General features: G+C 42.2%; 1 long non-coding RNA gene across 2 annotated transcripts in view; it reads left to right on the forward strand.

Annotated features, from left to right (window-relative positions):
* LOC143817975 (uncharacterized) overlaps window positions 1-16,001 on the forward strand; it is a 186,873-nt gene that overhangs the window by 103,310 nt on the left and 67,562 nt on the right. The window contains exons 3-4 of one of the 2 annotated variants that reach the window (XR_013224234.1): window positions 3,722-3,771; window positions 4,144-4,330. This is a non-coding gene — a long non-coding RNA (uncharacterized LOC143817975). Of the gene's footprint in view, window positions 1-3,721; window positions 3,772-4,143; window positions 4,331-16,001 lie in introns of those variants that run through there. The other variant, XR_013224235.1, reaches the window with a different exon arrangement.

Below are 16,001 nucleotides of genomic sequence, written 5' to 3' on the forward strand. Positions count from 1 at the left end.
CTGCAACGTGTGAACTTAGCCTTAGCCAGTGGTCCTGAGATAAATTAAGGAACAAAAGAGGGTGCACTTTGGCTGTGAATCCAATAATTTACAGGGGTGCAGTGCCCAGTCCAATAATGTATGTATGGCCAGAAAAAGAAGAAGGATTGGACTAATGTAGGCTCGCACAACCACATAGTATAGAAAAATAACAAACTTTTATTAAACACCACAAAAAGACATAAAAACACTTAAAATGTAACAATAGTGTACAAAACACCCCTATCCAGTCATAATATGTCTGCCAGAGTAATAGACATTAATATGCAACCAGGCTCACATCAATAAATGAAACCACATATATGCAAATGTATGCAGAAAGATAAATATATATATATGCATAAATGTAACACCCAGGCTCACATATATAGCTAGTGCCACACGTAGTCAGGTATATGCACCATAGCAAAAATGGACCTATGTAAAATACACTAATCAAGTATAAATATATATGCAGAGCTGACAATGAGGTACACATATAGAATGAGAAGCGAAGCTCCTATATAGACAATGCACACAGCACCACATATGAAAAGACTCCTATGTGAGCAAGACACCATAAATACTCAGCTGAGTCTAAGCTGGAGCGGGCTAGAGCCAAAAGGTTACTAGGCTAGAGTAGCCAGGCAGATCCACATGTCATGAGTGACTGGTGGTGACATTTATTGATGTGAGCCTGGTTGCATATTAATGTCTATTACTCTGGCAGACATATTATGACTGGATAGGGGTGTTTTGTACACTATTGTTACATTTTAAGTGTTTTTATGTCTTTTTGTGGTGTTTAATAAAAGTTTGTTATTTTTCTATACTATGTGGTTGTGCGAGCCTACATTAGTCCAATCCTTCTTCTTTTTCTGGCCAGTGGTCCTGAGATAGACATCCTGTCTTCGGCCTATGGATATGTATATTGATACTCAATGCCTCTGGCGTTTGGGTGACAAACCATTGTTCTTTGAATGGACATCTTGGAGCCAGCCCAAATGGAGTTGAACTGTCCTACACAAGAACTTTCTTCCCAAGTATGAGGATGCCATCTGCAGGAAGGTGATGATTACTGCAGCCAATGACAATGTTCACATTGCCGGAAGATGATTGGACATTTGTCACAGAAGATACCAGAAGCAAGGGTGGAGTCATGGCTTGTATGTGGGTGTGGATGTGAAATATTGGTATAAATGGAGGAAGAATCAAGGCCATCTCTGTCTCATTATTGCCATGAAGAATCATTGCTAAGTATACTTGTAGATATTTGTATTGGTATTTTCTCTAATTATAGGACATTGAAGAAAAGGTTTTATTGTTATTTTATTATTTGAATTGTCTTACTACTATCTTATTTTACTTGTCATTAAATATCTTTGTCATCTTCCCAAACTTGAGTTATTGATTGTATAGGAAATATTCAGGACAGGATACAGGACGGGAAATCACACCCAACAGTTACTAAAACTGACAACTTCACATCTCGAAGTAATAACTGCAATTTCATAATGTATGATTTTACAAATTGTAGCACATCTTGGGTTATGTATTTAGTGTAATGCATCGTATGCAAAGTCATGTTGGTTGTACCACAGGACAATTAAAAATCTGTATTAGGACAGACTTAACTGATGGCATTAACCCTTTGGCAATGAATACTTCTGTGGATGGATTCTAAACAGTTCTCTAGCATACAAAGGGAGATGTGTCAAGTTTTAGATTCTCAGGGATAGAAATTGTATACAGACCAGGATGTGAGAGTGATCATAAACACAAACTACTAAATAGGGATTTTGGGGGGATTTTTATGTTTGGAACTTGATCCTCAAAAGGGTTAAACCTTATAAAACATTTAATATTGAAGTATTAACCAACTGTATATGAGTTTGCCATTTTTTTTGTCATTTTCTTGTGTAAAACATTTAATTTATCACGCGTATTTTTCACTTTTAGCACTGCACAGTAATGTCCTTTTCTGGTTGGGCAATGAACATATGAATTGGGAATGCCTACCATCAGACTTTAATCTACATATGTGTTAGATTGTCCACAGAGCAGCTAGACCATGATTAATAAGTTTATCTAAAGACTAAGGTCCTAGTCCTCTCTTTTGCACTGCGTTACTGCCAAAATGTTTTTGGAGCATCTTTTATATGGCTAATAGTGTTGAGCATTCCCATACTGCAAGTATCGGGTATCGGCCGATGTTTGCTGTATTGGAATTCCGATACAGAGTTCCGATACTTTTGCGATATCGGAAATCGGAATCGGAAGTGTGCGGTGCATATGGTTCCCAAGGTCTGGAGGAGAGGAGACTCTCCTGCAGGGCCTGGGATCCATATTCATGTAAAAAATAAATAATAAAAATAAAAAATATTGATATACTCACCCCTCCGGCGGACCCTGGCGCTTAGCGATGCCTCCGTTCCTAAGAATGCAGGGAGTGAATGACCTTCGATGACGTCAAGACTTGTGATTGGTCGTGTGAGCGGTCACATGAGCAGTCACGCGACCAATTACAAGCCGCGACGTCATCGAAGGTCCTTCACTCTGCATTCTTAGGAACGGAGGCAAACGCTTGGACCGGTGAGAGCCGGGGCCGTCAGAGGGGTGAGTATATCAATATTTTTTATTTTTATTCTTTATTTTATTCATGAATATGGATCCCAGGACCTGAAGGAGAGTTTCCTCTCCTTCAGACCCTGGGAACCATTCCGATATTTTGTGTCCCATTGATATGCATTGGTATCGGGTATCGGTATCGGCGATATCCGATACTTTTTGGATATCGGCCGATCCAATCCGATACCGCTACCTTTGCATATCGGAAGGTATCGCTCAACACTAATGGCTAATTAAAAGCTAAGTATTACATTCATATGCACTTACTGTTCTGCCTTCCTCCACGTAGGATGCTGTGTGGATTCCAACATACGGCTAAACCTTCATCCACATCCCAGTAAACAGACTGTATTGAAGCTCAAGTCTTATTTATTAGGGTGATGATAACATAAACTATAACGTTGAACAACAATGGTGGATAGTATTCATAGTAGATGATCGAATAGTGAATGATGTTGATGTACAAAGTGGATGTTCAGTGAATAATCATAGTGGATGACTGGTGAAAAACTGTAAAGAATAACAGCATATCAGTATATGCACATACAGGGTGCAATCACATAAATAACTGGGACATTACAGCAAGAATTATACAGAGTGCATTACACAGTAATTCTAGCAGCACTGCCCTATTCTATACAAAGATGCATCTATCTACATTCAAGCTGCAGAGCACAAATCTGCCTAACTACATCAGACTATAGGAGCTGCATAAGGCTCAGATACTAACACAAACATAAGATGCATTTAACCCTTTATAAACGTACCGAGATCCGTTAGGACAGGGGTAGGAAAGTAAGTGAGACAGGAGCACATGTGTCTCTCATCAGACCTGAGGAGAAATGGCTACTGAAGCTCATCTTCCACAAGAAGAGTGAGGGCGGAACTTACCCAGAAGGCATTGCTCTTCTGAGGGAAAGTTGGTAAACAACATGAAAAGTAGACAACTGATGACCTCCAGTGGCCATAACTTGAATAACATGACAATTAACTTTCTGCACATTAAGATGGACAGAACACTTACAGCATATCTTTTTTTGCTGAATCCTCCTTACCTTTTATGTTCCTTCTGCAGCTTCTCTGGCTTCATTCGTGCGAGGTATTTGAGGCTCCAAGCCCTAGAAGGTGAGCGGACGTTTTGTTATTTCTATTTATACTGATTTTGTCAGGATCGCTTTACGATATTGACAGTAATATTTGATAAATGCATGCAATAATGTTAAATTAATTTAATCCCAGCTGTGTAATCCTAGTTTATTAATGCAGATTCCACTTCTTAACATACACATACAGTAGTCAATTTTTGCAGAGCCATAACTCTAGGTCACACAGCAAAATTGCTCCCTGAGCTAAACTCAAGAAGCCTTTTATTATAGTAATGACCTTAAATAATGTAATGCCCTAGGATTAAAGAGACACATTTAGATTTAGTATTTCTGCTAAATTTAAACATGAAAAAGCTGTCAGCCTGTAAATTCATTTTTCATAAAATTTCAGAAAAAGTTGAATCAGTTTACAGTTGTCATTGGAAAAGCTGAACCTAAATGACCCCATCAACAAGGAGGTATTTCTGCTATGGACTGTTTCAGAAACTGCTTATGTAACATTTATATAACATTCAGAAAATCCTATGGATGTATAGCGCAGATTTATATCATTATCAACATCATCATTAATACACTGAAAGGCCTGAATTTAGAGCTAAATACAATGGTAATTGAGTGGAAAATATGTTGACTCTATTGAAACTTTGTAAAGCATATTAAATATTTTTGGAGTGTTGTCTGCTTAATTTTGGATCACTAGATAGATATGTGACAGATAGCAGCTGCACTGTTGATTTAGAATCATCCAGCAACTATAAGGGTTAAAATGGTTATAGCAGACAGGGAGTGGTTATCTGGAAAATCATTACCGTGTCCTGGACGACCAAGAGTAAGGTGTGTGCTAGCAATGATTCTCCAGTCAGACTGAAATCAGACAAGCTATATAGACCAGTTGGTATTGGGAAGTGATTGCTGTAATCATAGAAGCAGTCAGGACAGTCAGGAGCATATTTACATATTACTTTAAGATAGAAGTGAGAGAGCTACAGCACCGGACTTATCCCTCTCCCCCACCTCACTGCATGGGTAAGGTACAGTTCTGTTTAGATTAAGACACTGTGTGTAAAGAGAAGTTATCTGTGAAGAGAAGCTACCTGTGAAGAGAAAATCATATATGTGATGAAGCATTGCATGAAGAGAAGTGATTATGTGTGATGAAAAGAATCTTGAATAAAACCCTGTGATCAACCTCAGTTCAGAATTGTGTCATATCTGTTTGTCAGTAAACCTTTATCTCCCCTTTACGTCTACAGTGAAGAATTATAATTAATGGTCACCTTGAGTAAGATTTCCCCAGGATTCCAAGAAGAAGTCATGTTTTGATTGTATCGCCCTCATATCCTGAGTGGAGTGCATGCAATAGATACATAGATAGATAGCATGTTTATTTCCACTAAAATAAGCCCTAGCATGATTTTCCAGGATTTTTGGAGTATGCTTGAAATATAAGCCCTACTCCAAAAATAAGCCCTAGTTACAGTCAGGGCCAGCGTTAGTTGGGGGGAAACTAGGAATTTTCTCAGGGTCTTCACTATTAGGGCCCCCCAGCATTTCTATTGTGAGGTTAAGACTTCTTAAGAACTTCTGATAACATTAAGGTCATGTGACCATGTTGTCATCCTTTAACCCCTCTGTGACCTTTGACGTACTATCCCGTCGAGGTGACCTGGGCCTATCTGACCCTCGACGGGATAGTACGTCATAGCCGATCGGCCGCGCTCACGGGGGAAGCGCGGCCGATCGCGGCCGGGTGTCAGCTGACTATCGCAGCTGACATCCGGCACTATGTGCCAGGAGCGGTCACGGACCGCCCCCGGCACATTAACCCCCGGCACCGGCGGTATAGGGAAGCATCGCGCAGGGAGGGGGCTCCCTGCGTGCTTCCCTGAGACCCCCGGAGCAACGCGATGTGATCGCGTTGCTCTGAGGGTCTCCTACCTCCCTCCTCGCCGCAGGTCCCGGATCCAAGATGGCCGCGGCATCCGGGTCCTGCAGGGAGGGAGGTGGCTTACTGAGTGCCTGCTCAGAGCAGACACTTGGTAAGCCTGCAGCCCTGCACAGCAGATCGCAGATCTGGCAGAGTGCTGTGCACACTGCCAGATCAATGATCTGTGATGTCCCCCCCTGGGACAAAGTAAAAAAGTTAAAAAAAAATTCCCCACATGTGTGTAAAAAAATAAATAAAAAAAATATCCTAAATAAAGAAAAAAAAAAAAATTATTCCCATAAATACATTTCTTTAGCTAAATAAAATAAAAAAAAGTAAACACCGTAAGAAAAAAAAAAAAAACGAGGCAAAAAACAACGCTTTATTACCATACCGCCGAACAAAAAGTGGAATAACACGCGATCAAAAAGACTGATATAAATAACCATGTAACCGCTGAAAACGTCATCTTGTCCCGCAAAAAACGAGCCGCCATACAGCATCATCAGCAAAAAAATAAAAAATAAAAATAAAAAAGTTATAGTCCTGAGAATAAAGCGATACCAAAATAATTATTTTTTCTATAAAATAGTTTTTATCGTATAAAAGCGACAAAACATAAAAAAATGATATAAATGAGATATCGCTGTAATCGTACTGACCCGAGGAATAAAACTGCTTTATCAATTTTACCAAACGCGGAACGGTATAAACGCCTCCCCCAAAAGAAATTCATGAATAGCTGGTTTTTGATCACTCTGCCTCACAAAAATCGGAATAAAAAGCGATCAAAAAATGTCACGTGTCCGAAAATGTTACCAATAAAAACGTCAACGCGTCCCGCAAAAAACAAGATCTCACATAACTCTGTGGACTCAAATATGGAAAAATTACAGCTCTCAAAATGTGGTAACGCAAAAAATATTTTTTGCAATGAAAAGCGTCTTTCAGTGTGTGACAGCTGCCAATCATAAAAATCCGCTAAATAACCCGCTATAAAAGTAAATCAAACCCCCCTTCATCACCCCCTTAGTTAGGGAAAAATAAAAAAATTAAAAAATGTATTTATTTCCATTTTCCCATTAGGGTTAGGGTTAGGGCTAGAGTTAGGACTAGAGTTAGGGCTAGGGTTAGGGTTAGGGCTAGGGTTTGGGTTAGGGCTAGGGTTGGGGCTAGGGTTAGGGCTAGAGTTAGGACTAGAGTTAGGGCTAGGGTTAGGGTTAGGGCAAGGGTTAGGACTAGGGTTAGGGCTAGGGTTGGGGCTAGGGTTAGGGTTAGGGCTAGGGTTGGGGATAGGGTTAGGGCTAGGGTTAGGGCTAGGGTTAGGGCTAGTGTTACGGCTAGTGTTAGGGCTAGTGATAGGGCTAGGGTTATTGCTAGGGTTAGGGCTAGGGTTAGGGTTAGGGTTGGGGCTAGGGTTGGAGCTACAGTTAGGGTTGGGGCTAAAGATAGGGTTAGGGTTTGGATTACATTTACGGTTGGGAATAGGGTTGGGTGTGTCTGGGTTAGAGGAGTGGTTAGGGTTACGGTTGGGATTAGGGTGAGGGGTATGTTTGGCTTAGGGTTTCAGTTATAATTGGGGGTTTCCACTGTTTAGGCACATCAGGGGCTCTCCAAACGGGACATGGCATCCGATCTGAATTCCAGCCAATTCTGCGTTGAAAAAGGAAAACAGTGCTCCTTCCCTTCAGAGCTCTCCCGTGTGCCCAAACAGGGGTTTACCCCAACATATGGGGTATCAGCGTACTCAGGACAAATTGGACATCATCTTTTGGGGTCCAATTTCTCCTGCTACCCTTGGGAAAATACAAAACTGGGGGCCAAAAAATAAGTTTTGTGGGAAAAAAAGGATTTTTTATTTTCACGGCTCTGCGTTGTAAACTGTAGTGAAACACTTGGGGGTTCAAAGTTCTCACAACACATCTAGATAAGTTCCTTGGGGGGTCTAGTTTCCAATATGGGGTCACTTGTGGGGGGTTTGTACTGTTTGGGTACATCAGGGGCTCTGCAAATGCAACGTGACGCCTGCAGACCAATCCATTTAAGTCTGCATTCCAAATGACGCTCCTTCCCTTCCGAGCTCTGTCATGCACCCAAACAGTGGTTCCCCCCCACATATGGGGTATCAACGTACTCAGGACAAATTGGACAACAACTTTTGGAGCCCAATTTATCCTGATACCCTTGTGAAAATACAAAACTGGGGGCTAAAAAATCATTTTTGTGAAAAAAAAAGGAATTTTTATTTTCACGGCTCTGCGTTATAAACTGTAGTGAAACACTTGGGGGTTCAAAGTTCTCACAACACATCTAGATAAGTTCCTTGGGGGGTCTAGTTTCCAATATGGGGTCAATTGTGGGGGGTTTGTACTGTTTGGGTACATCAGGGGCTCTGCAAATGCAACGTGACGCCTGCAGACCAATCCATTTAAGTCTGCATTCCAAATGGCGCTCCTTCCCTTCCGAGCTCTGTCATGCGCCCAAACAGTGGTTCCCCCCCACATTTGGGGTATCAGCGTACTCAGGACAAATTGGACAACAAAGTTTGGGGTCCAATTTATCCTGATACCCTTGTGAAAATACAAAACTGGGGGCTAAAAATCATTTTTGTGAAAAAAAAAAGGAATTTTTATTTTCACGGCTCTGCGTTATAAACTGTAGTGAAACACTTGGGGGTTCAAAGCTATCAAAACACATCTAGATAAGTTCCTTAGGGGGTCTACTTTCCAAAATGGTGTCACTTGTGGGGGTTTTTAATGTTTAGGCACATCAGGGGCTCTCCAAACGCAACATGGCATCCCATCTTAATTCCAGTCAATTTTGCATTGAAAAGTAAAATAGCGCTCCTTCCCTTCCGAGCTCTGCTATGCGCCCAAACAGTGGTTTACCCCCACATGTGGGGTATCGTCGTAATCAGGACAAATTGCACAACAACTTTTGTGGTCTAATTTCTTCTTTTACCCTTGGGGAAATAAAAAAATGGGGGCGAAAAGATCATTTTTGTGAAAAAATATGATTTTTATTTTTACGGCTCTGCATTATAAACTTCTGTGAAGCACTTGTTGGATCAAAGTGCTCAATACACATCTAGATAAGTTCCTTAAGGGGTCTTTACTTTCCAAAATGGTGTCACTTGTGGGGGGTTTCAATGTTTAGGCACATCAGGGGCTCTCCAAACGCAACATGGCGTCCCATCTCAATTCCAGTCAATTTTGCATTGAAAAGTCAAATGGCGCTCCTTCTCTTCCGAGCTCTGCCCTGCGCCCAAACAATGGTTTACACCCACATATGGGGTATCAGCGTACTCAGGACAAATTGCACAACAATTTTTGGGGTCCAATTTCTTCTCTTACCCTTGGGAAAATAAAAAATTGGGGGCGAAAAGATCATTTTTGTGAAAAAATATGATTTTTTATTTTTACGGCTCTGCATTATGAACTTCTGTGAAGCACTTGTTGGGTCAAAGTGCTCACCACACATCTAGATAAGTTCCTTAGGGGGTCTACTTTCCAAAATGGTGTCACTTGTGGGGGTTTTTAATGTTTAGGCACATCAGGGGCTCTCCAAACGCAACATGGCATCCCATCTTAATTCCAGTCAATTTTGCATTGAAAAGTAAAATAGCGCTCCTTCCCTTCCGAGCTCTGCTATGCGCCCAAACAGTGGTTTATCCCCACATATGGGGTATCGTCGTACTTAGGACAAATTGCAGAACAACTTTTGTGGTCTAATTTATTCTCTTACCCTTGGGGAAATAAAAAAATGGGGGCGAAAAGATCATTTTTGTGAAAAAATATGATTTTTATTTTTACGGCTCTGCATTATAAACTTCTGTGAAGCACTTGTTGGGTCAAAGTGCTCAACACACATCTAGATAAGATCCTTAGGGGGTCTACTTTCCAAAATGGTGTCACTTGTGGGGGGTTTCAATGTTTACGCACATCAGGGGCTCTCCAAATGCAACATGGCGTCCCATCTCAATTCCAGTCAATTTTGCATTGAAAAGTCAAATGGCGCTCCTTTCCTTCCGAGCTCTGCCCTGCGCCCAAACAATGGTTTACACCCACATATGGGGTAACAGCGTACTCAGGACGAATTGTACAACAAATTTTGGGGTCTATTTTCTCCTGTTACCCTTGGTAAAATAAAACAAATTGGAGCTGAAACAAATTTTGAGTGAAAAAAAGTTAAATGTTTATTATTATTTAAACATTCCAAAAATTCCTGTGAGACACCTGAAGGGTTAATAAACTTCTTGAAAGTGGTTTTGAGTACCTTGAGGGGTGCAGTTTTTAGAATGGTGTCACACTTGGGTATTTTCTATCATATAGACCCCTCAAAATGACTTCAAATGAGATGTGGTCCCTAAAAAAAAATGGTGTTGTAAAAATGAGAAATTGCTGGTCAACTTTTAACCCTTATAACTCCGTCACCAAAAAAAATTTTGGTTCCAAAATTGTGCTGATGTAAAGTAGACATGTGGGAAATGTTACTTATTAAGTATTTTGCGTGACATATGTCTGTGATTTAAGGGCATAAAAATTCAAAGTTGGAAAATTGCGAAATTTTCAAAATTGTCGCCAAATATTTGTTTTTTTCACAAATAAACGCAAGTTATATCGAAGAAATTTTACCACTATCATGAAGTACAATATGTCACGAGAAAACAATGTCAGAATCGCCAAGATCCGTTGAAGCGTTCCAGAGTTATAACCTCATAAAGGGACAGTGGTCAGAATTGTAAAAATTGGCCCGGTCATTAACGTGCAAACCACCCTTGGGGGTGAAGGGGTTAACTGCGAGAGTCTAGAGGAACTGAAGAAGAGAAAAATTGGTGCACAGGGCTTACGTTAGGGAGAATTGGGGACTAAACTGCAATTTCTCAGGGCTCCACTATATTACGGGCCCCCAGAATTTCTATTCTGAGGTTAAGACTACTTAAGGACTTTTGGTGATATTACGGTCATGTGACCATGATGTCACCAAAGATCCTTTAACTGTGGCAGTCAGAGTCTAGAGGAAAAGAAGAGGAGACAGGCTGGTATGCAGGTGTCTATACATGTGTGTATATACAGTACAAACCAAAAGTTTGGACACACCATCTCATTTAAAGATTTTTCTGTATTTTAATGACTATAAAAATTGTACATTCACACTGAAGGCATCAAAACTATGAATTAACACATGTGGAATTATATACTTAACAAAAAAGAGTGAAACAACTGAAATTATGTCTTATATTCTAGGTTCTTAAAAGTAGCCACCTTTTGCTTTGATGACTGCTTTGCACACTCTTGGCATTCTCTTGATGAGCTTCAAGAGCTAGTCACCGGGAATGGTCTTCCAACAATCTTGAAGGAGTTCCCAGAGATGCTTAGCACTTGTTGGCCCTTTTGCCTTCACTCTGCGGTCCAGCTCATCCCAAACCATCTCGATTGGGTTCAGGTCTGGTGACTGTGGAGGCCACTCTCCTTCTTGGTCAAATAGTCCTTACACAGCCTGGAGGTGTGTTTGGGGTCATTGTCCTGTTGAAAAATAAATGATGGTTTAACTAAATGCAAACCAGATGGAATAGCATGCTGCTGCAAGATGCTGTGGTAGCCATGCTGATTCAGTATGCCTTCAATTTTGAATAAATCCCCAACAGTGTCACAAGCAAAGCACCCCCACACCATCACACCTCCTCCTCCATGCTTCACGGTGGGAACCAGACATGTAGAGTCCATCCGTTCACCTTTTCTGCGATCTCAAATTTGGACTCATCAGACCAAAGCACAGATTTCCACTCGTCTAATGTCCATTCCTTGTGTTCTTTAGCCCAAACAAGTCTCTTCTGCTTGTTGCCTGTCCTGTTATGATCTGGTGGCCTAAGAGCAGCATAAGACGTACTCTGGAGAAGGTGGTACCTGTACTGACCGCAGACCCTGAACTTAACACCGCAACTAGAAGTAGCCGTGGAATGTACCTAGCACTCCCTGGACATCTCGACACAGCCGGAGGACTAATTACCCCTAGAGATAGAAAAGGGAAAACTCAGAGAAAATTCCCAAAGGACAGACAGCCCCCCACAAATGTTGACTGTGAGAGGTGAGGGAAAAAACATACACAGACTGAAATCAGAATTTAGCAAAGGAGGCCACTTCTAGCTAAATAGAAAGGATAGGACAGAGAACTATGCGGTCAATATTAAAACACTAGAAAATATCCACCACAGAAAATACAAAAACTCCACAGGTAACTAAAGATATGGAGGGTATATCTGCATCTCCAGAGATACCAGCTTGGCTAAACAAATCCTTATACAGACCAAGCTGGACAAGACAAAAGAACATGAAAAAGAACTGAACAATAAGGCCACAGAATGTGGACAGCCAAAAAATCAAGGCCAGAACTTATCTTAGTTGAAAAGAACTGCAAAGCAGGAGAGACCAGGCAGAGATGTGAATCCTCCAGGAACAATGGACAACTGGCACTGACTAAAGGGTGAAGCAAGACTAAATAGCCCAGTCAGATTTGCAGAAAGTGAACACACCTGATAAATGCTGCGATTCAGAGACAGCAGCACTACCACTTACAACCACCGGAGGGAGCCCAAGAGCAGAATTCACAACAGTACCCCTCCTTGAGGAGGGGTCACCGAACCCTCACCAGAGCCCCCAGGCCGATCTGGACGAGCCAAATGAAAGGCACAAACCAAATCATCAGCATGAACATCGGAGGCAACAACCCAAGAATTATCCTCTTGGCCATAACCCTTCCATTTGACAAGATACTGAAGCTTCCGCCTCAAAAAACGAGAATCCAAAATCTTCTCAACCACATACTCCAACTCCCCATCAATCAACACCGGGGCAGGAGGATCAACAGAGGGAACAACGGGCACCACATATTTCCGCAACAAAGGTCTATGAAAAACATTATGGATGGAAAAAGAGGCTGGAAGGGCCAAACGAAAAGACACTGGATTGATAATCTCAGAAATCCTATAAGGGCCAATAAACCGAGGCTTAAACTTAGGGGAAGAAACCTTCATAGGGACATGACGGGAAGACAACCAGACCAAATCCCCAACCCGAAGCTGGGAACCAACACACCGACGATGGTTAGCAAAACGCTGAGCCCCCTCCTGAGACAACACCAAATTGTCAACAACATGAGCCCAAATTTGCTGCAACCTGTCAACCACAGAGTCCACCCCAGGACAATCAGAAGGCTCAACCTGCTCCGAAGAAAAACGAGGATGAAAACCAGAGTTACAAAAGAAGGGTGAAACCAAGGTAGCAGAACTAGCCCGATTATTAAGGGCAAACTCGGCCAATGGCAAGAAAGCCACCGAATCATCCTGATCAGCAGACACAAAGCATCTCAAATAAGTTTACAAAGTCTGATTAGTTCGCTCGGTTTGGCCATTTGTCTGAGGATGAAATGCGGAAGAAAAAGACTAATCAATGCCCAGCCTAGCACAAAAGGCCCACCAAAACCTGGAAACAAACTGGGAACCTCTATCGGACACAATATTCTCCGGAATGCCATGCAAACGAACCACATGCTGAAAAAACAACGGAACCAAATCAGAAGAGGAAGGCAACAGGCAAAGGTACCAAATGAACCATCTTAGAAAACCGGTCACAAACCACCCAGATAACTGACATCCTCTGGGAAACCGGAAGATCCAAAATAAAATCCATAGAAATATGTGTCCAAGGCCTCTCAGGGACCAGCAAAGGCAAAAGCAACCCACTAGCGCGGGAACAGCAAGGCTTGGCCCGCGCACAAGTCCCACAGGACTGCACAAAAGAATGCACATCCCGTGACAAAGAAGGCCACCAAAAGGACCTACCGACCAAATCTCTGGTACCAAAAATCCCCGGATGACCAGCTAACACAGAACAATGAACCTCCGAAATCACTTTACTGGTCCATCTGGCAGGAACAAACAATTTCCCCACTGGACAGCGGTCAGGTTTATCAGCCTGAAATTCCTGAAGAACCCGTCGTAAATCAGGGTAGATGGCAGAAAGAATCACCCTTTCCTTCAGAATACCGACCGGCTCAAGGACCCCAGGAGAATCAGGCAAAAAGCTCCTAGAGAGGGCATCAGCCTTAACATTCTTAGAACCCAGAAGATACGAGACCACAAAATCAAAACGGGAGAAAAACAGGGACCATCGGGCCTGTCTAGGATTAGCCGTTTGGCAGACTCGAGATAAATCAGATTCTTATGATCGGTCAAGACCACAATACGGTGCTTGGCCCCCTCAAGCCAATGTCGCCACTCCTCAAATGCCCACTTCATAGCCAACAACTCACAATTGCCGACATCATAATTGCGTTCCGCAGGCGAAAACTTTCGAGAAAATAAGGCACACGGTTTCATCAAGGAACCATCAGAATTCCTCTGAGACAAAACGGCCCCAGCCCCAATCTCAGAAGTGTCAACCTCAACCTGAAAAGGAAGAGAAACATCCGGCTGACGCAACACAGGGGCAGAAGTAAATCGGCTTTTAAGCTCCTGAAAGGCAGAAACAGCCGCAGAGGACCAATTCGTCACATCAGTGCCTTTCTTCGTCAAATCAGTCAGGGGTTTAACCACACTGGAGAAGTTGGCAATGAAACGGCGATAAAAATTAGCAAAGCCCAAAAATTTCTGAAGGCTCTTAACGGATGTGGGCTGGATCCAATCATGAATGGCCTGAACCTTAACCGGATCCATTTCTATAGATGAGGGAGAAAAAATGAAGCCCAAAAAAGACATCTTCTGTACTCCAAAGAGGCACTTAGACCCCTTCACAAACAAGGCATTATCACAAAGGATCTGAAATACCATCCTGACTTGTTTCACATGAGACTCCCAATCATCTGAAAAAATCAAAATATCATCCAAATATACAATCATGAATTTATCAAGATAATTCCGAAATATATCTGCATGAAGGACTGAAACACAGATGGAGCATTAGAGAGTCCGAATGGCATCACAAGGTATTCAAAATGGTCTTCGGGCGTATTAAACGCAGTTTTCCATTCGTCACCCTGCTTAATACGAACAAGATTATATGCCCCTCGAAGGTCAATCTTAGTAAACCAACTAGCCCCCTTAATCCTAGAAAAAAGATCAGAAAGCAAAGGCAAAGGGTATTGGAATTTGACCGTGATCTTATTCAAGAGGCGATAATCAATACAGGGTCTCAAGGAGCCATCTTTTTTGGCAACAAAAAAAACCTGCTCCCAATGGTGAAGAAGATGGCCGAATATGCCCCTTCTCCAAGGACTCCTTAACATAGCTCCGCATGGCGGTATGTTCTGGCACATACAGATTGAAAAGTCGGCCCTTAGGGAACTTACAGCCTGGAATCAAATCAATAGCACAATCACAGTCCCTATGCGGTGGAAGGGAACTGGACTTGGGCTCATTGAATACATCCTGGAAATCTGACAAAAGCTCAGGAATTTCAGAAGAGGGGGAGGAGGCAATTGACATCAAAGGAACGTCACCATGAACCCCCTGACAACCCCAACTATTCACAGACATAGATTTCCAATCTAATACTGGATTATGCACCTGTAACCATGGGAAACCCAGCACAATAGCATCATGCAAATTATGCAACACCAGAAAACGACAATCTTCCTGATGGGCTGGCACCATGCACATGGTCAGCTGTGTCCAAAACTGAGGTTTATTTTTAGCCAATGGTGTAGCATCAATGCCCCTCAAAGGAATAGGACTCTGCAAAGGCTGCAAGGGGAAACCACAACATCTGGCAAATTCTAAGTCCATTAAGCTTAGAGCGGCACCTGAATCCACAAATGCCATGACAGAAAATGACGATAATGAGCAGATCAGGGTCACAGATAACAGAAATTTAGGTTGTACAGTACTGATGGTAACAGAACTAGCGATTCTCTTGGTACGCTTAGGGCAATCACAAATAACATGAGCAGAATCGCCGCAGTAAAAACACAACCTATTCTGACGTCTGAATCCTTGTCGTTCAGCTCTAGACACAATCCTATCACACTGCATAGACTCAGGACTCCGCTCGGAAGACAATGCCATAGTGTGCACAACTCTGCGCTCGCGCAAGCGCTGATCAATCTGAATGGCCAGAGACATAGAATCACTCAGACCAGCAGGCGTGGGGAACCCCACCATAACATCTTTAACGGATTCAGAAAGACCCTTTCTGAAGATTGCCGCCAAGGCATCCTCATTCCATTTAGTCAGTGCAGACCATTTTCTAAACTTCTGGCAATATGATTCTGCCGCTTCTTGACCCTGAGACAGGGCCAACAAGGTCTTCTCAGCATGATCTACTGAA

This window comes from Ranitomeya variabilis, chromosome 3 (genome assembly GCF_051348905.1).
Source record: "Ranitomeya variabilis isolate aRanVar5 chromosome 3, aRanVar5.hap1, whole genome shotgun sequence".
Classification (NCBI taxonomy): Eukaryota; Metazoa; Chordata; class Amphibia; order Anura; family Dendrobatidae; genus Ranitomeya; species Ranitomeya variabilis.